This window comes from Dama dama, chromosome 3, assembly GCF_033118175.1.
Source record: "Dama dama isolate Ldn47 chromosome 3, ASM3311817v1, whole genome shotgun sequence".
NCBI classification, from domain to species: domain Eukaryota; kingdom Metazoa; phylum Chordata; class Mammalia; order Artiodactyla; family Cervidae; genus Dama; species Dama dama.
In genome coordinates this window covers 45078798-45103440 of record NC_083683.1, presented here as the reverse complement: position 1 = coordinate 45103440, position 24643 = coordinate 45078798, and the positions used below count along the sequence as shown (strand labels likewise).

Here is a 24643-nt window from a genome sequence, read left to right as displayed (position 1 = left end):
TAAAGCTGACTGGTAAAGCCACCTCTTCTCCCTCTTGATGTTTCCTCAGCCAATGTTCAGTGTTCAACATGTTGGTGACAAAGTGGAAACTGCCAGAAACAGGCCTTAAAAGTCATACCCAAGTTGTTTATCAGAGAATAAAAAGGAGTTGTGATTTTTAAAAAAATTTAAAAAAGAATTCCATTTGCTTGAAGAAAACATAAAGATTTCTAGATCCTTCTAAAATTCCCTTTTCTCTAAAGGTCTACTTTAAGGCTGAAGTACTTGATAATCTTACTAAACCATTATTAATCTAATTAAAATCTAACATTTTATATAAGATGTTCTTCAGTGGTGACCCACTCCAGTACTCTTGCCTGGAAAATCCCATGGATGAAGGAGCGCGGTAGGTTACAGTCCACGGGGTCACAAAGAGTCGGACATGACTGAGCGACTTCACTTTCTTTCTTTCATGAAGGTGAGCTCCTGCCCCCGTATGACTGGGAGTCAACAAAACTAAAATATTCCATGGTTCAAACAGAGCTCACTGCTGTCTGAACCTATATATATATATTTTAAATATCTATTTATTCATTTGGCTGCTTTGAGTCTTAGTTGAGGTCAAGGGATCTTCAGTTGCGGCATGCGGCATCTAGTTCCCTGACCAGGGATCAAACCCTGCCCCCTGTATTGGGAGCAAAGAGCCTTTGCCACTGGACCACCAAGGAAGCCCCTGAACCCATGGATTTTAATAAGGAATACTACTGGTCATTTTTCAAAATGAGAAATGGTAACTTCCTCTGTTTTTCCACTCTCGGTCAATAAAACACCCATTTCTCAGTCTTTCCGTCAGGATATCCATCTAATTGATTCCAAAAATCTTCCCCCACAGTGAGTGATGGGAGAGAAAACAGCTTAGAAAAGTCATGTCAATTTCTAAATTACAATTAAGGATGTGAAGTTTGGAATTGCTTTTTAAATTTTGATAAAAAATAATCCTATTTTTCTCTCATAAAAATGAACTTGATATTAAATCGACATATTGAAAAAAAAGACAGGTTGGAAAGAGATTACATCTACTTCCTGACAGAATAATAAAGCGAAAAGCCCCTCTGGTGTTAGCTTAACAAAAAGGCCTTGAAACTCTAATCCTCTCTACCCTAGTGGGTAATATTTCAGTAAGCTGAAAGTCACAAAAGCACACCCAGTTCATAAAGTACAAACAGTGCTGCTACTGTACAAGGTACTTCACTTACATCAGAGCCTCTCTCTCTCTCTCTCTGGCACAAGGTCCACAGACTGTGTTACTTTTTTTTTTCCCATGTTACTGACTTTTTATGTCATAGTAATGATCTGAAAATTGGACACATCTCATTTAGTCTATCAGAGTACCACAATTTCAACTGACCAAGTTTGCTGTTGCCACCTGACTTAAGGCTTTTGAAAATTTGTTTTATGGTTGAAAGGAAAACCTAACATGGAGAACATCTAATGATTAAGAAAGAAGAGAAAGGTTAGGCAGCAAGAAGAGGAGAGGGGGGGTAAGATACGGGGAGGAAGAGTACAGTTGATAACAACAGCAGCTGCCTGGGTGTCAAAGACGATAACAGTGGGGAGAAATGTGGCCAGGCTAAGAAGTACGGAGCCTTTAGACAAAAATATCACTCATCAGCCAGAGACTTCAGAATTAGAAGGGCCCAATTAGTATCTGTTAAATAGCGCTCTTCACTTTCTCTGCTCAGCCCTCCGAGGCTTAGCCGGCTTCCAAACCTCCTTGCCTGCTCACACGTCAGGGCCACTAATATCTTCCTTCCAGAAACCACGGCTTGGTCTTTGCTCCTCCCAGTTCTCACTGGAAGCCTCCCCTGATTTCCTCCCCATCGACTGAAGTTTACAGCAGTATCTCCCTTTGACAGCCCAACCTGGCCTTCTGGGCCTGACACAACCATCTCAGAACACAACTCCAAGCACTGTAAAAATTTCAGAGACAGCTTTACCCTGAGGTAAGAAAGTCTGTTAAACTAATCTATACCCACTTCTTGTCTCAGGGGGAAAAAGAACGTTTTGCCCTTATACTTAAGGTAGCTTTTCTCTGGCAAATGTGAGGAATGATTACCATTAGATTACATTCAACTTATTTATTCCAATGAAAGATACAGGCTCCCTCAATGCAGACTGACCTTAACAATATTAAGTACATATTTTCCTCAAAGTTTCTTTGCTTAAAGCAAAGAAAAATTATCTGTAAAAACAGACAATGTATATAAGATTCTCCAGGCCTCCTTCTACTCTCTGGAACCTGCTGAAATTTCAATAGTTAACTTGCAACGCCCCTCCTTTCATTACCTAGGAATTTTATAGACACTCTATTATTAGTAATAAATGGAACCAAAGCAAACAAAAATACCCACACAGGATGACCTACTAGCAATAAGAACAAAGACAAGACTGAGAACCCTAATTTCCCAACCTAAGTTTTTCCTGGGAACTGATCCTTACATTAAAAAATGTAAGTTACTCTGATCTTAAATTAAAAGTGGAAGAGGAATTAGACAATAAATATATTTTTATCATTCCTGGCCAACTCTTTTACATTCCTTTCTGATATTACAGTTTATAGTTCATATTTATTATTTTACTACATCCATGATATTCCTGTTGATACCTGGAGGGCTCTTCCTGTGTCTCCAGGGGCCAAAAAAACATTAATTGTTCAATATACGTTTGTTAAACTATCAAAAGACTAAATGGCACTGGATGGCTGAGACAAGAAGGATCTCAGCCTCCTAACTCCTCATATTCTGCACATTCAAATGCTCCCTGTCCTCTTTTCCAAAATATTTATTCCAATCAGACTCACATGATAAAGATGACAACAATATTAAAGAAAAAGGCTTCCTTCTCTGCCTCAAGCACTCAACTCTTTAAAGATATCACTCCCTGTCCTCCTTACTAAAGCACAATGTTCTCTACTCGCACAAAGCCAACATCCAACTTTCAACACTATACAAATACTAAATTGTCTTAATACAAAGCTAGCATACAGGCCAGCATACTTTATGCAGTAGGCCGTGTTCTTTTTTTGTAAATCCAAAGTTTCTCATTTAGCCATTAGTTCCCAATTCGGCTACCTATGTAAACAGCAGTTTTCTTGGAAGGGGAGAACTGCAAGACAGAAATGTCTTCGATTAAAGCCTTCCAGATAGTATCAAGAGAACCTCAAAGAAACTTTTAAACTCACAGAAAGAACCTAAGTCTGTCAGCAGACATTTCTATCTACATACACAATAAGGAGACAGGGGCTAAAGATGTCTTTGATTTCACAGCACTCACCCAAGCTCTTAGAACTAAAAGTCAATTATTAATAGAAAAGATGCTGCTTTGTAAATACCGGTGTGGAACCTCTAACCACGACTTCATTGAGTCTAAACTGAACCAAGGACGTCCTGGCCCAAGGACGTCCAGTGGTTAAGAGTTCCCTCTCCAATGTAGGCAATGTGGGTTTGATCCTCGGGTTGGGTAACTAAGATCTCACGTGCAGCGGGGCAACTACTGAGCCCATGCCGCAGAGAGAACTCAGCGCATCTCAGCTGAGACCCGATGTAGCCAAATAAATAATAAACAAAATAAATAAGTGAATAAATAAATAAATAAAAGAACCAAAGCTGCTTAGTTAGCTCTGTGGCGTATTCCAAGGGATCACCGCTGATTTCCTAACAGCAGAGTTAAGACTTGCATCAAGCTTCCCCATTCACTAATAAGAAGTGCGGCCAAGCTGCCCAGAAATTCCCCACCCAAGTCCCATAGCCATCCCGGAAATTTGAGGAACCAAGTGTGCTGCAATCATGGCCTTTTTGGCACTGGGTCCAAAAAAAAAAAAAACAGTCTGGAGGCCAAGATTGTAAATGAAATATTACTCAATGAAAAACTAAACAGCCAACGTTTTCATTTACCCAACACAGCTATCATGGACAGACAGTACTGCATAGCTGGAGTTTCCAACCTTACTTAATGATAAACACCCAGCAGAGCCTATAGTCACAAGATGTGAATGGAAAACAGGCCTAAGGGTTCACTGGCAATAGGCTCAGCAGATTCTAGACAAAGAATAAGTGATAAGGTCAGAATTCTTTTAGTGTGAAATCTTTTAGGGAAAAGAAGGCACTAACAGGTAATATTAATAACAAAAGCTCCTACATGCTAGGAACTGTTCTAAGCACTTTATGTGTATTAATTCATTTAATACTCACCACCAACTCTTCAAGATACTATCAATTCCCATTTTAAGTATGTGGAAACAAAAGAAAAAAGAGCCTAAGAATCCTGCTCAAAGGTTTACAGAGCCAAGAAGTGCTGCAAACTAGTTGGGGTTCAGATTCCACAAGAGTCAAGGGAGAAACACAAAGTCCCCTAATTGCAGCAATATTCATTAGAACTACAGCCACAATAAGCTTCTGGAAACCTGTCTCCTCTTGCCTCGCATTCCATAGAATTTTTTGCTTTCGCTTTTTGCTTTAAAGAGGTGTCCCATTCCCTTAACTCCATTAACACTTCTTTTGAAAGCAGTGGACGGTATGAGAATATCTTCACTTTACACACAGGAAAACTCAAGTCCAGGTTACTCAACTTCTCCTTCAATTATGCTCTTTGAAATAGTCTGATATATGAAGAGAATTGGGGAAAACCAATTGAACAAAAAACAAAAACAGAACATCCAAAAGTAAACATAGCTGTAACAGCAGAAACCTATGAAACCGAACAGACGTCGAGCAGCCAGCCACCCTTCTCACACACGGAGCGCGACAACGCCCCTACAAAAGTTCCTGGGCCTGGAGGCTGCACAACAGCCCTGAAACCGATCTACACACCAGGACTCAGCGGTCTGTCCAGGCCCGTCACACGAAGAGGCGCTTCTTGGATGTCGCCTGGAGTAAAATGAATTCTTTAGCTTAAATGCGGCGGCGGGAGGCCCAGGGAGCGGACAGGACATCAGGGCTCCGAAGATAAGAAGGAGGCCGAGGGGACCTTGCCCCGCGTCCGTCGGCCTCTCCCGCGGCGTGAAGCGGGGTCAGCAGACCTTCGACCACGGGTCCCCGGAACGCGGCAGATCCGCCCAGGGATACAGCCATTTTCTCTTTAGGTCTCTTTAGGCCGCGGCGGGGAAGGGCCGAGGCCCCTGCGACCTCCGGCGTTCGCTTCCCGCCCCCCGCTCCCGGCGCCCTCCTCTCGCTCTTCCTTTGAAGAATGCGGCTCCATCTGGAACCCGCGTCCAGGCCCTCCCGGCCCGCGCCGCCCCTCGCAGACCCGCCCGGCGCCCCGCACGCCAAATACTGGCCGCGGCGCCTGCTCCCAGGCTGGCCCTCGAGCTGCCCGGAGCCCGGGGAAAGCGGGGCGCCCGCGTGACCCCTGACCTGGCCCGCTCCCCACCTTACCGGCTCCGCAACCACCTGACAATCGGTCCCCGCGCCAGCGGCTCCATATCCCTGGAGCCAGCGCCACGCCAGCCTACCCCCTACACGCCCCGCGATTGGCCGACAGGATCGCAGCTGCACGTTCCTATTGGCTGGATTCTCCTTGTTCGCCGTAGCGGCCAACGCGCGTGGCAGGCTGACTACGGATCCCGAGTCTCCGCCCACTCCAGGGCTGACTAGGGGCGGGGCCACGGAGGCCTGGGCGGGAGCTGTCTGCGGCTGAGCTAGTGCTGGAGCTGGTCCAACCCACACTGTGTTGTGGAGTCTCCCACCCCGCTAGCAACCTGCAGAAGAGTAAGTTTCCGGCTGTAGTTCGCCGTGACCTCACGTCCCTGGAAGACAAGATCATTTCTTCTGAGACACGGCTCTGAGAGAGTTCCAACTCCACCCTGCAAAGTATAGCCGCCTCTCGCCCCCAGAGCCACATCATAGTATCTGCGGCCCCACCAAGAGCGCCCCACACCTGGGAGGGACCGCGAAGCATCAGCTAGTGCAGCCAGTTCGGCGGCGTCAGGTGCCCTACTCCCAAGTCTCGCAATGAATTGTTTTCCTCTCTCCTACTCTGCTGCCTCGCTTCTTCTCCCAAACTTTATTTTCCACCTACCCAAAAGCAGTCCCGCTCCATTCCCAGTTTCAATCGCACATCCCAGAGTCTTTCTCTGAAGATGACGACCAGGCTAGTGGTGCTTCAGAAAGGAGAAAATAATCTGCCTAACCACCCTAATCTTCTACAATGTCGTTTACAGCTACCAGAAACATTCTTAGACTTCTCTCTCTCCCGGCCTCCACATCACCCCCATAACCGCTTTCCTTAAAGGTAACCAAGCTTATCTAACCAAGTCATAGACCTAGAGAAGAAAAGCATAAAACCCTCCAACATCTTTCTTCGTGTAAAAACTGCTAGGAGAAAGAAAAAAAAAAACTGCTAGGAGAAATTTTTATTAGTTGATAAAAGAGTCCAAGAGAAGAGGAAAGGAGAGTAAACTGCAAAAAGGAAAATCCAAATAAAGTACAAAGTACAGGCAAATTCAGGAACCCAAAAAACTGGTCTGAGAATCATCAATGATCTGATACAGGCTGGTTTCCATACAGAATTTCTCCTAGAGAGAAAAGAAAATGCACAAATTAATTTTGAGAATCTCTCTGCAACACATATGGGGTGTTTCAGAAAGGCTTGATGAAGTCCCTCCAGACCAGAACCTTTCCTTTAGGAACTTCTATTGCAACTAGAAAATAAAATGCCTGGAGCCTCCTTATCTCGTTCCAAGTCTGCTCTGGTGCGTAGACTCCCTGGACTGTTACATACTTATTGCTGGCTACTTACTTAGCTCACACTGCGGGGCTGCCTCCTTCTTACTCTGTTTCTTCATTGTGCAGGCTGGGTCTGACTTTCCCAGTGCGGCTTCTGTCTCTTGCCTCTATATATGCAGACAAGTGCGCCTCCCCTTGGTTACACAAGGCCCCTTACCCTGCTCTGGGCAACACATTGTTCAAGACACCGCAGGGAATTTCAAGAAGCAAACCACACCCTTCAAAGCATAATCAGATTTCATCTTTGACCTGCCATGAAAAGGAAAGCATTGTATATCTGCCACTCCTGGATATTAAGGAACGATTAATTGCATTTGAAAACTTCAATTCTAAGATTTCATCTCTGTCTTATTTCGCGGGGGCTCGAGGCAAGCCTGTGTGTGCCAATGGTGGAAAGGGGTGGAGTAAGAGGAATTGCTTTCCTTCCCAGATGCCACCCCCACTTGGCGTGAAGCTGGTTTGGGCACTTGAACCACGTTTGCATGTGCACTAGGACTCTGCACCCCTGAGACGTAAACTGAAACCACGTAACCCCAAGCCTGACAGTCCATGAGTGTTTTCCTCATAGGTACGTGCAGTGCCAGTGTAATTATAGGGCGTCTCAGAGTATGGGTGAAAACGCCACCCAGTCCATCCCTTGAGATCTGAAGAACCCGCTGGCATCAACCTGGTCAATCAGTGATAAACAGGTGGACAACAAAGCCGCACAAACCGGAGACTCAGTGTCTGATGTCAAAGAAAGACAAAACAAAAAACACCTGAGGTTGCTGTATGTGTGTGTGTGTGTGTGTGTGTGTGTGTGTGTGTGTGTGTGTACACATTCAGAGAATGCCAGGATTCCTCAATCTGGGGGGAAAAAAGGTGGAGGAACTTGCCTCGAGCAAATATAGATTAATCAGCCAGCCGGAGGCAAAGCTGGAAAGGAGAGGCATTGGAGGGGGGTGAGGAGAATAAGGGGGGTTACTGGAAGGAAGAACTGGCTGCCTTCAGGAAGTTTTCTGGCAGTTTTATGGGAAATCTGCTTAGTACCATAAAAAATGCAGTAAGCGTAAAAGATATAAACACCATAGAATGGAAAAGAAAGAAAAGAGCTATCAATTCATATCCATCTTACAGCAAGAAACTCTAGTTCCTACACAGAATAGCCGTAGCAACACAATATGAAGATCCCTTCATTCCAGGACTAGAAGTCATCTCATTACAATTGACCTATCTCTTTGTCCTTGTTCTACAGCAGACAAGTTTCCTAAGACAAAACTACCTTAGATTGGGTTGGGCTCAATTTATCCCCCTTCATGGGAAAATAGAAGAAAAAAAGGAGAAATATGAAATCACCCAAGAAGTAACCTGTTGTAGGAAAAGACCGTGTTTTGGTTTAAGACTTCCGAAATAGGAATGCATTTTACAAGGAGACTCTACCATAGTCCTCCTGTGGCTTTTACTCAGGAACTGCTCCCAATATACACGCTCCGGTCTTGCCTGCTAGGTCCCCAATGCACTTATAGTAACTGACAACATTATGGAATTCTTATGTCTCAAACAATATATTTGATATGCTATAAACAGGAATTAATCTTCACAATAAATTTGTGAGGCAAGAACTATATCTTTTATTTTGCATATTAGGAACCTGAGTCTGAGGGAGGTAGAGTAATTTGTTAGTTAAGGAGGTTAACTAATTAAAGTTAATTAAGCGATCAGGAGGTGGCAATAGAAGTAACACATTCCAAAACAAAGGCCAGAAGCAAAGTTTTAATAAAGGATTTGGACAGAAATTTGAAGTAGAGGATTTATTTGGCAAAAACAGAACTATGTTCAGCAACATGGAACTGAACATTATTTTTCATACAAAGTTAAAAGCACATTATATTTCCTTCCTGGCTATTTGCCAGTTCCCATCTCTTCGAGAGAGATAAGCTTCATCTAAATTATTTCATCTTATTGATGATTGTCATTTATAACTTTATTGCTACTTCTGTCTCCAGTATTCCTTTGGAAAAGGTATATGAATTCACTACATATTCTAATGTATTGTCTACAGATTATAAGATAAAGTCAAGTATGTATTTGCTGATACTTTTTAAGTTAAAGTGTCTTTATACTTAGAAATGTCTCTTAATGGTAGGCTTCCCTGGTGGCTCAGATGGTAAAGAATCTGCCTGCAATATAGGAGACCTGTGTTTGATCCCTGGGTACCAGGAAGATACCCTGGAGAAGGAAGTGGCAACCTACTCCAGTATTCTTACCTGGACAATTACATGGATAGAGGAGTGTGGCAGGCTATAGTCCATGGGGTCGCGAAGAGTCGGACACAACTGAGTGAATGTAACTCACTCAATTTAACTTTAACAGCAAGTTAGTTGGTAGAGCCAGGCTTTGAATAAAAATTTGTTAGATCCAAGAGCCAGCATCCCAACTACCATACCATAATACCTCCATCTTACACACCTAAAACAATTTCCTTCCATTCAAATCTCAAACTCAAAAATGACATCTTTTTGTAAAATCCTATTCATGTAAATTCACTGAACATTTCACATTACCACAACAGCCAACTGATTTCTGTGTAGATGTTAATCTGTATCCATATCATGTGTGCTTTTTATTTGAATAGGAGACTTTTCCTTCCATGTTCGCCTCCCATTCACTCTCCCACTATTCTTTTTCATGCTTTTGTAGTCCCTGAACAACTGCCTGATATTAACTCCTCCCGTGCATATTTGCTCAGTCGCTTAGTTGTGTCCAACTGTTTGGGACCTTATGGACTATAGCCTGCCAAACTTTTCTGTCCATGGAATTTTCCAGGCAAGAATACTGGAGTGGGTTGTCATTTCCTCCTCCAGGCGATCTTTCCGACCCAGGGATCGAACCCACATCTCCTGTGTATCCTGCATTGACAGGCAGGTTCTTTACCATTGAGCCACCAAGGAAGCCCCCTCCTAAGTGCCCCCACACCTCCCTTTTCACTGGAGGACAGAGGGAACAAAAAGCACCCATCAAACTGGGATGGCATCTTGAGACAGGAAAGCAAGACAGGGAACTCCATATAATCATGTTTCAGTTTATTATTAATATATGATACTTACTCACAGGGTGGGATTGGGTAAACAATGATCCAGAAGCCTTTAAAACTACATTCCACACCACAATGTCCATTGGGACAATTTTACTGTTAAACTAAAGTATGGGGGTAGGTGCTCAAAACAGGATTTGTATTCCTAAGGCAAGATTTATGAATGGGTAACTAGTCTCATGGGAATACCTCAGCAAAGGTTGCATTGTTTGAGGATCAACAGAGCATAGGGGCCCCCTGATCCTAACGATTATTAAAAGTACCTATTAACTACAAAACGCTTGACAACAGAGAAGTGATTCACAGCACAGTACAGTCCTGGGGGTTGGGTCAGTGAACGACAAAAGGAACTGACACCATCTTGGGCATGATGGCGTCAGTTACGTTAACAGTCATACACCTTCCTTACCTGGAAAACTCACTACTGCTGTTGTTGTTTTTATTGTTACTATTATTGTGTATGTGTTAGGTTGCTTCAGTTCTGTCCAACTCTTTGTGACCCTATAGAGTGTAGCTTGCCAGTCTCTTTTGTCCTTTTCCAGGCAAGAATACTGGAGTGGATTGCCATGCCCTCCTCCAAGGGATCTTCCTAATCCAGGGATGGAACCGATGTCTCTTTTGTCTCCTGCATTGGCAGGCAGGTTCTTTACCACTAGTGCCTCCTGGGAAGCCCATTACTATTATTCCATTAAGATAGACCCCTCTGTTGAAGCATTCCCTGGTGCCCTCCCCCAGGCAGCATTAGCCCTATAATCTGTCTGCTACCCAAACACTTCATTCTACTCTAGCACTAATTCATGCTGAATATATTTATTGAAAATCAACTATATATCAGGCAGAATATGGGTGGTACAGATACAGTACAAATAAGATAAGCACAGCTCCTTATGGATCAATGTTTTTGTGCTTTCTTCTCGCACTAAAATGTAAGCTTCTCAATAGGGGCAATTGTTTTATCTTGTACACCTGGTGCTAATAAAGGCCAGATATATAGGAGGTGTTCCATAAATGTATCATCCCATTGTTTTAATATGTTATGGCTGTCCGGCAATGAAGATGAATAATTATACTTTATCTGTTTATATTTTTGTATCTGTTTCCAAAACTGAGTTTTTGTGTGTGTGCTCAGTTGCTAAATCATGTCCAACTCTTTGAGATCCTATAGACTGTAGCCTGCCAGGTTCCTCTGTCCATGGGATTTTCCAAGCAAGAATACTAGAGCGAGTTGCCATTTCCTCCTCCAGGAGATCTTCCCAACCCAGGGATGGAGACATTGTCTCCTGCATTGGCTGGCAGATTCTTTACCACTGAGTCACCTGGGAAGAGAGATAAAATGAAGTCTTTATCCTAAAAATATTTCTCCTTGTGATGACACTGGAATGCACAGGAAGTGTCCCCTTTGAGAATGAAGGACTTAACACTTCTGTTTGGAATGAGAATGCTACTGGAGTCACATCTTACCCCTTCCTCAGGCAGCCCACATCAAATGACTGATCTGCGTGGGAAGGTGAAGATTCACCCCTCTCACCCCAACCAGGGACAGCTCTGATGATCTACTCAGCCTTCATCCTACATCACAGCTCAACTTCTCCTGTGCAGACTGCTTCGTTCCCTTCCCTTAGTGTTTATCCCAAGATCACTTCCTATTAACAGACTGCCTCTATCTCGAAGTTGGCTTCCCTTATTTTTATTTCTTTATTTTCTTCAATTAGTGATAATCGTGCCTCGGAGAGACCTCATTGATTACAATACTGCCACTGCAAAAAGCTTGGCTGTGCTTCTTAGTACTTCCTGTATCCAGAAATTAACGTATCTGCAAAAGTGGTCTGTACTCCTCTACTTCCTTAATGCTCATTTTTTTCCATCCTTTTGTAATTCCCCCCTAGAAATTACATTCTCATTAGCTAAATGAGATCATTGCCAAGTAGGGTGAGAAACCACTAACCCTACAACTCTCTCCATCTTTGAAATGTGATACCATTCCTCCTAAAACTCTTTCTTTGGCTTCCATCACACTGTGCTGTTTGTGTCGTTCTGTTTGAATTGTCTTTCTCTCCTACCTTCACTGGGACTTTTCTTCCTCCTACTTCTTACATGTAGGCATTCCTTAGGTTCACTCCTTCGTCCTCTTCTAATTCTAAGCAATCTGTCTGGAGTTTCAGTGTAATAATACTGGGGACCCACTCAGCATTAGAGACACTCATGGGACAGTGAGAGTAAGAACAGCCTCTTAAGGGTAAAACAGACCTGGATACCAGGTCAAGCCAACTGAGAAACTCTGGGTAAATCATTAAAACTTTGTTTCGTTTCTTTATCTGAACTGAGCACGATATCAGCCTCAGAAGGATGCTCCCTATATTTTTTGTTCCCCAAATGCACTGACGCTCTCTTTTACCTCCCTGCCTTTTCACATATTGTGCCTATGCTACAGCATTCTGGCTCTGCCCATGCTCTGGCTAACTCCTACTCACCATTCATGTCTCACTTTACTTTGTAAAAAAATATTTTTATTTTTCTATTTGTTTTATTTTTAGCTGTGCCGGGTCTTCATTGCTGCAGGGCCCTTTCTCTAGTTGTGGAGAGTGGGGGCTACCCTCTAGCTGTGATGCACAGGCTTATTGCTGTGGCTTCTCTTGTTGCAGAGACAGTCTCTAGGGTTTGCGGCTCCTGGGATCCAGAGCTCAATAGTTGTGGTACACGGCCTTAGTTTCTCCGTGGCATGTGGGATCATCCCAGACCAGGGATCAAACCCGTGCCTCCTGCATTGGCAGGCAGATTCTTTACCACTGAGCCACCAGGAAAGCCCATTTACTCTTTTCGTGCGTTTGTTTACATGGGTCTTCATTACTGTGTATGGGCTTTCTCTAGCTGCATTGAGCAGAGGCTACTCTTCATTGCAGTGCATGGGTTTCTCATTGTGGTAGCTTCTCTTGTTATGGAGCACAGACTCTAGGCCCGCAGTCTTCAGTAGTTACATCACATGGGCTCAGTAGTTGCGGCTCTCTGGCTCTAGAGCTCAGTCTCAGTAGTTGTGCTACATGGACTTAGTTGCTCAGCAGCATGTAGAATCTTCCTGGACCAGGGCTCAAACCTGTATCCCCTGCATTGGCAGGTGGATTATTATTCACTGCACCACTAGGGAAGTTCCTGATGTCCACTTTAGATATTCCTTCCTCCAGCGAGGATTTCCCTGGTGGTCCAGTGGCTGGGCCTCTGTGCTCCCAAGGCAGGGAACCCAGGTTCCATCTCTGGTCAGGGAACTAGTTTCCACATGCCACAGCTAAAGATCCCACATACTACAACTAAGACTTGGCACAGTCAAGTAAATAAATAGATGTTTCTTCCTCCAAAATGCCCTCTGTAATTCCAGTCTCTGTGTGAGGTGTGTCTTCTATGTCAACCTATACTGTATTCTTCCCTTTCCCATAGCATTAGCCCATGGAGTTGCTTTGGCTATTTCTTTATCTATAATCCTCTTTCAGGGCCAGGACTTTGTCCTGGGCACTCTCATTGCCTTAGGGAAACTCCAAGGCTGGCAGCATTGCTTCAAAGCCCCAGAGCATTTCACCTTCCTGAGGATGACTCCCGAGGGTTAGTCTCTGTAGCCTCCTCCCCCAAGCTACAGCCGCCTCTCTCTCTTTCCCTGGATATCCAGCTGGAAAGTCAATGTTGCTGCATACCAAGCTATCCTCCTCTCTCTTCACACTATCTTATTCCAACAATGTCCCTGTTTTTGCAGCTTCTGGAATTTTGCCAAGGAAAAGCTCTCTTGATTCCTCATCATCTCTCATCACACGATGCTCATGACTATAGCCTATCTGCCCAAGTCAGGTGTTCCTTTCTATTTCAGCTGTCACCTTCCTGCTTAGGCCTTCACTGCTCTGACCTCAACAACCTCATGTCCTCCTGGTCAATCTGATCATTTCTCTTCCCCACTTAGAAACTACCAAAGGCTCGCTACTGCCTACAGAGTAAAGGAGGAGGAAGGGGAAGGGAGCACAGACTGACTGAGTGCCATGTGGAAGACGTTTTGCCCACATTATCAAATTTAAATTCAGAATAGACTTTTCATCTGACATTCAAGGTTTCCCATGCCATGGTTCCAGCCTTCTTTCCACCCCATCTCTCACCTCTCCATTATGCAAACCTTTCATTCCAATTGAATATCATATTCTCTCCATCCCAAACACACCCTGAACTTGCCTGACCCGCCACCTTGACTCCTATTGTTACTTCCGCCTGTGCTTCTAGTACTGAAATCTTGTCCATTTTTCAAGATATAACTCAAATGCCACCCACCCTTTAAACCCTTTCCTGACTCTCATGGGATGTGAACTTTAGCTTGGATTTGACTTTACACGTATGTGACCTATAACAATGCTTTTCAAACTCAGTCTCCATACATTATTGGATTATGAAATCAATTTAGTGGGTCACAATTAGAATTTGTAAAAAAAAAAAAAATGGAATAGGAAATATCAGAGAATGTCACAAGCACTAAAGTAGGTATTATTTTGTGAAACTTTATTTTAATAATATGTGTGTGTGTACTGGGTTGATGTAAAATATTTTTCTTACTGTAGCAGTCAAAAAAGGTGGAAAAACACCACCGTGATCCATATGCATTATTTCAGTAGCCGATTACAAACTCCTTGATGAGAGAACAGACCTAACAAACTCTACCCTTGCATTCAGTGAGAGCGAACCCTCCACTCTGAGCCCCACTCATTCCAGGGAGCTACCCTAGGGATTAAAAGACTCAAGGTGAAGAGCAAGGTCCTATCTCTAAGAGAGCTTCTCTTCTGTTAAGAGAGACAAAAAAGGGGGGATGTTCCCTGGTGGTCCAGTGGTTAGGACCTGGGGCTTTCACTGCCAAAGGTGTGGGTTCAATCCTTGGTTGGGGAGCTAAGATCCCACAAGCCATGCAACGTGGTTAAAAAAAATTTTTTTTAATTTTTCAAAATAGAGAAACAAAAAAGAAATTCAGAAAGTCTACAGTTACTTAAGTAGCTGAGAAGCCATTGGATTTAGATTGGATTTAGAGCCAAAGACCTACTTAGAGTTCTTGCTCTGACATTTATTAGCTGTTTGTTATTAGGTAAATTGCTTGATTTCTCTGAGCTTCAGTCTAGCCAACCAAAAGAATAATCTATACCCAACCTCACATACTTGTGCTAAAATTAAGTGATACATATATACAAGATTATTTTGTAAGCTATAGAAATGTTCAAAAGTTTTAGGTAAAAACCTGCATGTGCCATTTAGTAAACAAGTGAAAATTGATGTCATATAAATTATACAGCTAAATGGGCATTAGATTTTAGGGGTGGGGGTGCTACACCTTGAGTTTTGCAGAAATCTCAGTGTCCTGACCAGGGATTGCACCCAGGCCTCAGTAGTGAGCACTGAGTCCTAACCATTGCACCACCAGGCAATTCCCTTGTTTTGGTTTCTGCTTACTCAAGATAGAAACCCAATTCAGACCATGCTCTAAGAGAAGTGAATCACACACATAACCCAATGGTACAGTGAGTTTGGACAGGGCTTCATCTGGGGACTCAGATAATATCAACCAAGCCACCATCCGCTAGTCTCTTTCTTTCTAACCCCCTCTCACTCTGGGCTCTGCTTCAGTCCCAGCATGGTTTATTCTCAGACAGGTTCTGCCTGCATGGTGGAAGGGCAGCCACCATCTGCTCTGGGCTGATGGAAGCCTCATCACTAGCAGATAGACTATCTTTTCCCTTATCGTTCCAGCAAAAATCTCAGGGAGGGCTCTGTCTCACACCTAACTTGGGTTATGAGCCACATCTCAAACCAAAAATAGTGGTCAGGGGTACCTAGGATATAAGCTGACCCTTGGAATTAGAGGGTGAGTCACCTGTACTAAAAAGAAGTTGGAGAGGAGTCTTCTCAAGAGGCAGGGTCAGAGGTTCAGAATGACCAAGTTTCCAAAGCTGAATAGGATTAGTTTAGAAAGACATCTCAGTCTATTTAATGTCACCAAACAACATTAGAATAAGAACACACAAACGCATGTTTGTTCCATTTCATTTCATTCATATAATACAGCATTGAGGATCTACTCTGTGCCAGATACTGTTCTGGACACTGGAAAATAGCAGTGGTTAAGACATAGAGGGACTTCCCTGGTGGTTCAGCAGTTGAGACTTCATCTTCCAATGCAGGCTGTGTGGGTTCATTCCCTGGTTGGAGAGCTAAGATCCCACATGCCGTATGGCCAAAAAACACAAAACATAAAACAGAAGCGGAAGGAAAAGAGGGCAGCAGGGGATGAAATGGTTAGATAGCATCACCGGACATGAACTTGAGCAAACTCTGGGAGATACTGGAGGACAGAGGAGCCTGGCGTGCTACCAGGCTCGCAAAGAGTGGGACAGGACTATAGCGACTGAACGACAACAACAACAAAAACAGAAGTCATACTGTAAAAAATTCAATAAAGACTTTAAAAATGGTCCACATCAAAAAAAATCTTTAAACAAACAAAAAAGACATACAAAATTCCTGCTCTGGGGGAACTTACATTCTGGGACATGGGTAAAGCTAATAAGTCAGTAAGTATATGTCAGGCAATGATAAATTCTATTTCAGAAATAAATTTAAAGAGCACGGTAAGAAGCAGTAAGAGCCAGAGGTGGGAGATAAGGACTATCTTAGAGGGACTGGCTAGGGAAGACCTCACTTTGAAGGATAAACCTGACTGAAGTGAAAAAGCAAGTCACAGGAATAACTATCTGGAGGAGAACTTCCAGGCAGAGGGAAAAAAGAGTGTGGGGACCCTGAGACAGAGTCAATGACTTCCACCTGAGCAATGCATGTACATTTAGTAACATATATATTTGCATGTATATGTGAACATATTAGTTCTTTATTTTCCTACATTAGAACATTTGACAGTGATATTATGAGAGTGATATTAAACTGTGAAATCCTTGGAGTCTTTCTAATATTGATTCAGTTACGTGAGACATTGACGAATCTTGCTGAATGTGCAGAGGTGCCTGCCCTGAGAGTACCTTGAAACAAGGGCTTCCATTTTCCCACAGAAACAAGGCAGGAGAACTCAGTGAATGGGGCAGGTGGAGTAATGAGCCATGTGCCTCAGTGAGTATCAAGGCCAATGGTAGAGATCCCGGGTGACCCTGCCAAAGCTGGGTGGGGAGTATGTCCCTCCAGGAGTGTCCTTACCTCTGTCCTTTTGCTCTAATTGCTGTGGACGTGCCAGGGAGCACAAAGTGGCTCCTGAGGGTGGTTCCTACTGATGCTGGGTAAAGGTCCCTAATTCAGAATCAAAGACTAACACAAAGTAAAACTTCCTCTGATCTTGAGCCTTGGCAAGGGTTATGTTGCCTAGAAGAGGAGAAGTTTGGGGTGGGGCATGTGTGTGATGGATAGAAGGGAGTGGAAGAAGTCAGAAGGCAAGAGACCTGCCCTCCCTAATTGTTCGGTAATAGTTTCCCTGAACATGAACCCCATCACCTACCAGGCTCTGCTCTTCTCACAGAAAGGCTCTTTCCCTTGAATTGCAGTGACTTCTGACATGCTTGATGTTAATGCTTTACTGTTCATTGGTCCACCTCTTCTTTATTGTCATATAGATATGTCCTTTGCTTATCTGCTTATATTAATTTTCATAGAGTGTGAATTCTTAGACTGTGTTCATGCACAATATGTTCTAAATTTATTTCAGTGTCTATCTTAATTGCTCCTTGCAAGGAGGCCCCAGTCAAGGCTTTTTGATGATTTTGACTGCCAAGATTACACTAGAAGTCAAAGGTTACTTCTTGTAATTTTGGGGTACTGCTCCTCTCTTACAAGCCTTCTCTCACAACTTGGTTTCAAGCTGGGCTTGCCTGAAACCTTCTAGTTTGATGATAGGAGACCTGGCTCTTCCTTAAATTCACCAAAAAGGTCTATGTGACTCTATATGCTTCACTTCACAGTCTTCTAGTCCAAGACAAAAAAATCGCACAGGGTTTGAAGGTAGAGGAGAGAGATAAAATAAGAAAGTGGATGTAGAAGGACTTCAGGACATAACTGGAGGAGAATGGATATATATAGCTGAGTCCCTTTGTTGCTCACCTAAAACTATCACAACACTGTTAATCAGCTATGTAAAAATCGCTCAATCCTGTCTGACTCTGCGACCCCATGGACTATACAGTCCATGGAATTCTCCAAGCCAGAATACTGGAGTGGGTAGCCTTTCCCTTCTCCAGGGGATCTTCCCAAACCAGAGAGGGTATCCAGGTCTCCGACATTGCAGGGAGATTCTTTACCAGCTGAGCCACAAGGAAAGCCTTAATTGGCTATATCCCAATACAAAACAAAAAGGTTTTTTAAAAAAATCATAGGACATAGGATCCTGTCTCAAGTCTACACATCCTTTCTTTCAGGGCCCTCTGAAACACTTCTTTCTCCCCACAAGCATAATTCTTCTTCCAGGAATCTTGGGTTCCTGGTCCTGGTGTGAAGGATGAAGAAGGTGTCACCCAGCGTAAGTCAGTGTATCATCTTTTGCAGAGATGTCTCTTGATGTCTCCTTTTACCTCAGCTTTGCCACTTCTTTACAGGCTTTCAAAGAGCTAGTTTTCTAAACCTGGATCCTCACTTATGTTCCAATTCTGTTGTTTCTAAGAGAAAGACTCAGAGGGAGGAGGTAAGATGCCTAGAGTGTCAGAGACTTCACACTAGAGAGAAATGTGGTGAAGAATGAAAGGGTGAGCGCTAATATTTCAGAAGACAGAAAAAGCACAGGCAAAATAAACTTTAGGTGAATGAAAGACCTAAAGTTGTAAAACAAAACCTTTAAAATTATCTGAAAAAAAAAAAAAGAATATCCTCATGATCTAATTTCTTAAATTATGAAAAATGGGCAATTTTTATAAAATTTATTATAACAATTTTAAAACCTCCTACATAAAAGACATCTTAAGGTTAAAATAGAAGTGACAGGGAAATGGGGAGAAGTTATCTGCAACATACAAGTATATTAGAAAAAGATGGATATATGTAAAGGATTCCTACAAACCAGCAACAACAATAATAAAGACAATAAACAACCCAATAGAAAAATAGTCAAAGGTATGAATAGATAATTTCCAGAAGAAGAATTCCAAATAACCAATAATATATAGAAAAACCTACTCTACCTCTCTAGTAATCGGGAAAATGCAAAATCAACAATGAGATTCATTGTTGATTCATTCTAATTTCACATCTATTGGATTCACAATAACCTAAAAGTCTGACCATTTTAAGTGTTGGTGATGATGTGAAGAAACTAGGAGTCTCATATCCTATAAAACAGACACAATCACTTTGGAGACCAACTTGACAGTACAGATTTACTGAAGTTGAAAATGCACGTATCTTTGGAACCAGAAAATCTACTGCCTTACAGCAGTATTTTTCAATCCATTAGTAGGTCATGAATAATGGATTGAAAAATACTGCTGTAAGGCAGATATATTCAGCATTTTACAAAAAAGGAATAGAACAGAAAATAGAGTGCATGTAGCAAAAGTAGGTATCATCTTATTAAACATTTATTTCATACATGAGCAGGGTCTTGATATAAAAGATGTTTCTCACTATGAGTTACAGTTAAATAGAAAAACATTCTGAAAACACTGTTTAAGAGAAACTCTCATTAATAAAAATAAGAAGACATGTTAGAGCCTGTTCCCTGTAATGTAGAGTTTGTAATAATGAAACATTGAAAATGAAGTACATGTCTATCAGCAGCAAATAAACAAATTGGAGTGTATTCATGTGATGGAACACCACACAACAGCTACAATTAATGAACTTGGTCTACGTGGATGAATTTTGAAAACAGAATCGAGGGAAACAAGACCAAAATGTCACACTAAATGAATTAAATGAATTTTACAAACATTTAAAAATACTATATAGTATATATCCACAAGTATATATATATATATATATATATATGCACATACACACACACCGCAAATAGTATATAGTACATGTATTTTTTTTAAAGCATGAGAAGTAGACTGATATAAAAGGGACACCTAAAGGGAGGAAAAGAAGTGGGAGTTGGGAGGAAAAAATAGATATGATACCATTTATTCATTTTGGGTGGTGGCTACATTGATGAATATTATAATATTCTTTGTTCTTTTCCTTCAAAAATTTTTAACACATAAGAAAAAATAAATAGAATTATGAAGTTTTTAATCTTGCTCTGAGTATCATAAAGTTCCATTAACCACTGGTTATTAAAATTCTTTCATCCTGTGATTCTTTTTCCCAGTGCCTGAAAATGAATAATCTGCCCCACATCAGCCTGTCAAACTCAATAAATTAGTATCTAGAGGCAGCAAATCACTATGTCTATTATCTGTACTAGTGTTGCCAAAATATTGTCTCCCTGTCCACTGATGCTGAATAGAAATACAGAGACAGAGTTTGGAGTTTGGAGACAGCACCCCCTTCTCTTGGTAATAGGGAGAGGTTTTTTATCCTCATGAAGGTCTTGCTTCTTTTTTTTTTTTTTTGGCAAAGTTTCAAAATGGCCACAGCTGGCATCCGGCAACTCAGCAGCTGGGGTCTGGTGTCACTAAAGCTACCAGCTCATGATCTTTTTTGAAATGTAGAATGCTACAAGAGAGTATAGGGGAGAGAAGAAAGCCAGGTGCAGAGTACAACTCATATGTAGTCAAGAGAGCAATTAGCTTTGTTCAGCTTTTTGAAGGACAAGTCCAGCTACAGCTGTTTGTTAGTAGCAATAGCTCAAAAATAACCAAGATTGTTTAACCCTTGCAGGCCTCTTGGGCTGGTATTACGGAGTCCCATACCAGAGTCACACAGGGCACAGAAGCGAAGCCCAGTACTAAAGTCCCTGGAACCGACTGAGCTCCATTGTAACCATTGCCAAAAGCCCCCTTGCTTCTTACAGGTCAGCTTCCTGATCCCAAATTAGGCAAAAATACCCACCCCTGTACTCACCCTATAGCACCCTAACCAATCACCTAATGCCACCATTCCAGCAGGAATTTTCTATCTTGAAACTATAAAAATTGGCTACTAACCCACGAAAAGCGTCGGCTCTCCCTTGAGCTGGCCTGCTGTTCTAACAGTGTCTTCCAGAAATGAACTCTGTTCTCGCTTGGGTCAGCTCTCCCTTGAGCTGACCCACTGTTTTAACAGCATGCCATCAGCTCTTCCTGGCCTGTCAGGAGGTCGGCATGCAGTGCTTGCAGCGCCCACATTATCTCTGCTCTTTGTTCTTAATAAACTCAGTCCTTTCTGCAATACTCTTTATGTCTGGAAATTCTTTTCCAACCCGAGTTTGGACTGCCACAACAGGTATGTGGTGCCAAAGGCCACTCACTCATTTCTGAGTGAGGCCACTCACTTACTCATTTTGCTGTAACACTAGCAAAAGAGATTTTTCTTTCCCTGAAGCTTCGGTCTTTGGTCTTCACATAATCTATTTCCTCTTCTCAGAAAGTCCTTCCTCCATTGTCTGCCAGTCAATCTCCAATTTATCCTCCACTATGTAGTTCAAATCTTACTCTCTTCATGGTGAGACCAGAGGACAAGACCTATCTTTGACTGTTGATGTCAGACCACACCACATACCTTCCCAGGCCTCTCCTGGAGAAGGAAATGGCAACCCATTCCAGCATTCCTCCCTGGGAAATCCCATGGACAGATGGACTCTCAGAGTCCTCCCTGCCCCCAATCCCCAATGCAGGAAAGTCTGAGTTGGGCACTGTATTGGATCTTTGTGCAACAGGAGTTAAGCACTTTGGGACATAGAGATTAACAACTAGAATGAAAGGGGTGGGTCAGAGGCTAATGGTATTCACTATATATAGTTTTCAAAACTATTCTATAAATATACATGGTGGTGGTTTAGTTGCTAAGTCATGTCTGATTCTTGTTACTCCATGGACTGTATCCTGCCAAGCTCATCTGTCCATGGGATTTCCCAGGGAGGAATGCTGGAATGGGTTGCCATTTCCTTCTCCAGGGGATCTTCCCAACCCAGGGATTGAACCTGGGTCTCCTGCTTGGCAGGCAAATTCTTTACCAACTGAGCCACCAGGGAAGTCCCATAAATACACATATACTTATAAAGTTTAGTAGATGCCCTTCTTTTCTCTCCTTCCCTTCATCAACCCCTGGGAATGAGCTACTCCTATCCCCCAAAAAAGATAGTCTTCATGGATGACCACCAGAATTTAGCAATTTACTACTCCTTCCTTTAACTTTCCTTGTACCTTGACGTTTCTCTGTTACAGCATCTATTACATGAGAACATAATTATTTTTGAATGTCAATCATCTCTACTAATCCTGAGCTTTATTAGAAAAATGTTACTTCTTCTTCTTTTTTTTTGGCTGGGTCTTTGTTGCTTTGCATGAATTTTCTCTAGTTTGCAGTGAGTGGGGGTTACTCTCTAGTTACAGTGCATGGGCTTCTCACTGAAGTGGCTTCTCTTATTGCAGAGCATGGGCTCTAGGGCACGTGGACTCAGTAGTTGTAGCTTGCAGGCTTGAGGGCTTAGTTTCCCCATGGCTTGTGGAATCTTCCCGGACCAGGGATTGGACGCATGTACTCTACATTGCCAGGCGGATTCTCAACCACTGGACCACAAGGGAAGTCCTGCTGCTTTTTATTTCTTTCTGTTGCTTTCAAAGACTTATTAGCAACAACATCTAAAACTTAAAACTGTGAGGTCCTAACCCCAGAATAATTCATTAAATCTGTGTTAAATTTTTTGGTCTTTTTTTTTTTTGGTCACACTGTCCCACTTGCAGTTTTCAGGAATCTCAGTTCCCTGATTAGGGACTGAACCTAGGCCACAGCAGTGAAAGTGCTAAGTCCTAACCACTGGACCACCAGGGAACTCCTGCTCCTATCTTTTTAAGTGATTCCACCCAATGACCTCTATAAGCTTGCAGAACTAGTACTGCCTGAGGTTGTATCAGGCTGCATCCTCCCAAGCAATATTTTGATTCAAAACAAAATATTATATATATATAAATTTGACATCATGGACCTATAATAGGACACTTTGGAAGAACAAAAAATAAAAGGAAACTTCCTTTCAGAGGAAGTATTATATTTTAAATTATTTATTTGTTTACATTTTTTACTACCCTGAGTCTGTGGACATGGAAAAACAGACTGGTTCCAAATAGGGAAAGGAGTATGTCAAGCCTGTGTATTGTCACCCTGCTTATTTAACTTTTATGCAGAGTACATCATGCAAAATGCCAAGCTGGATGAAGCACAAGCTGGAATCAAGATTGGTGGGAGAAATATCAATAACCTCAGATATGCAGATGACACCACCCTCATGGCAGAAAGTGAAGAGGAACTAAAGAGCCTCTTGATGAAAGTGAAAGAGGAGAGTGAAAAAGCTGGCCTAAAACTCAACAGTCAAAAAACGAAGATCATGGCATCTGGTCCCATCACTCCATGGAAAATAGATGGAGAAAACATGGAAACAGTGACAGATTTTATTTTCTCGTGCTCCAAAATCACTGCAGATGGTGACTGCAGCCATGAAATTAAAAGATGCTTACTCCTTGGAAGGAAAGTTATAACCAACCTAGACAGCATATTAAAAAGCAGAGACATTACTTTGCTGACAAATGTCCATCTAGTCAAAGCTATGGTTTTTCCAGTAGTCATGTGTGGATGTGCGAGTTGTACTTTAAAGAAAGCTGAGCTCCAAAGAATTGATGCTTTCAAACTGCAATGTTGGAGAAAACTCTTGAGAGTGCCTTGGACTGCAAGAAGATCCAACCAGTCCATCCTAAAGAAAGTCAGTCCTGAATATTCATTGGAAGGACTGATGCTCCAAGATTTTTCTATATGATGTGAAGAGCTGACTCATTGGAAAAGACCCTGATGCTGGGACAGACTGAAGGCAGGAGAAGGGGATGACAGAGAATGAGATGGTTGAATGGCATCATCGACTTGATGGACATGAGTTTGAGCAAGTTCTGAGACTGGTGATGGATAGGGAGGCCTGGGGTGCTGCAGTCCATGGGGTCACAGAGTTGGACATGACTGAGCGACTAAACTGATCTGGGTCTTCACTGCTTCTTGCATGTTTTCTTGAGTTGCCACAAGCGGGGGCTACTCTCTTGTTGCAGAGCATGGTCTCTAGGCATGTGGACTTCGGCAGCTGTTGCTCAAGGGCACTAGAGCGCAAGATCAGCAAGGGTTTAATTGCTCTGTGGCATGTGGGATCTGCCCAGACCAGGGATTGAACTGGTGTCCCTTGCCTTGCAAGGCAGACTCTTAACCATTGGAAGACCCCCTGAGGAATTATTCTGAGAGAAAAAATATTACTTTATACTCAGGTACTTGTTCAGTTGCTAAGTTGTATCCAGCTCTTTGCAACCCCATCGGCTGCAGCGTGCCAGGCTTCCCTGTCCTTTACTATCTCCCTGAGTTTGCTCAAACTCATGTACGTTGAATCAGTCATGTCATCCAGCCATCTCATCCTCTGTTGTCCCCTTCTCCTCTTGCCCTCAATCTTTCCCAGCATTGGGGTCATTTTCAATGAGTCAGCTCTTCCCATCAGATGGAAAAAGTATTAGAACTTCAGCTTCAGCATCAACCCTTGCAATGAATATTCAGGACTGATTTCCTTTAGGATTGACTGGTTTGATCTCCTTGCTGTCCAAGGGACTCTCAAGAGTCTTCTCCAACAGCACAGTTCAAAAGCAGCAGTTCTTCAGTGCTTTGTCTTCTTTATGATCCAACTCTCACATCCATACATGACTACTGG

General features: G+C 42.6%; 1 protein-coding gene and 2 non-coding genes across 10 annotated transcripts in view; all 3 read right to left on the bottom strand.

The window, feature by feature from the left end:
- The window catches only part of SLC11A2 (solute carrier family 11 member 2), a 33257-nt gene extending 26461 nt beyond the window's left edge, over window positions 1-6796 (bottom strand). For 3 of the 8 annotated variants that reach the window (XM_061127764.1, XM_061127806.1, XM_061127797.1), the window contains exon 1: window positions 6775-6796. The gene's annotated coding sequence lies outside the window, so the exon portion shown is untranslated. Of the gene's footprint in view, window positions 1-4229; window positions 4253-4847; window positions 4980-5411; window positions 5557-6774 lie in introns of those variants that run through there. The other 5 variants (XM_061127770.1, XM_061127784.1, XM_061127773.1 and 2 more) reach the window with 4 other exon arrangements.
- Window positions 6797-21871: 15075 nt separating this feature from the next.
- TRNAG-GCC (transfer RNA glycine (anticodon GCC)) lies at window positions 21872-21943 on the bottom strand. The gene has a single exon. It is a non-coding gene; the product is annotated as a tRNA-Gly (tRNA).
- A 728-nt stretch (window positions 21944-22671) lies between these two features.
- TRNAE-UUC (transfer RNA glutamic acid (anticodon UUC)) lies at window positions 22672-22743 on the bottom strand. Its single transcript has one exon. It is a non-coding gene; the product is annotated as a tRNA-Glu (tRNA).
- Window positions 22744-24643: the final 1900 nt, after the last annotated feature.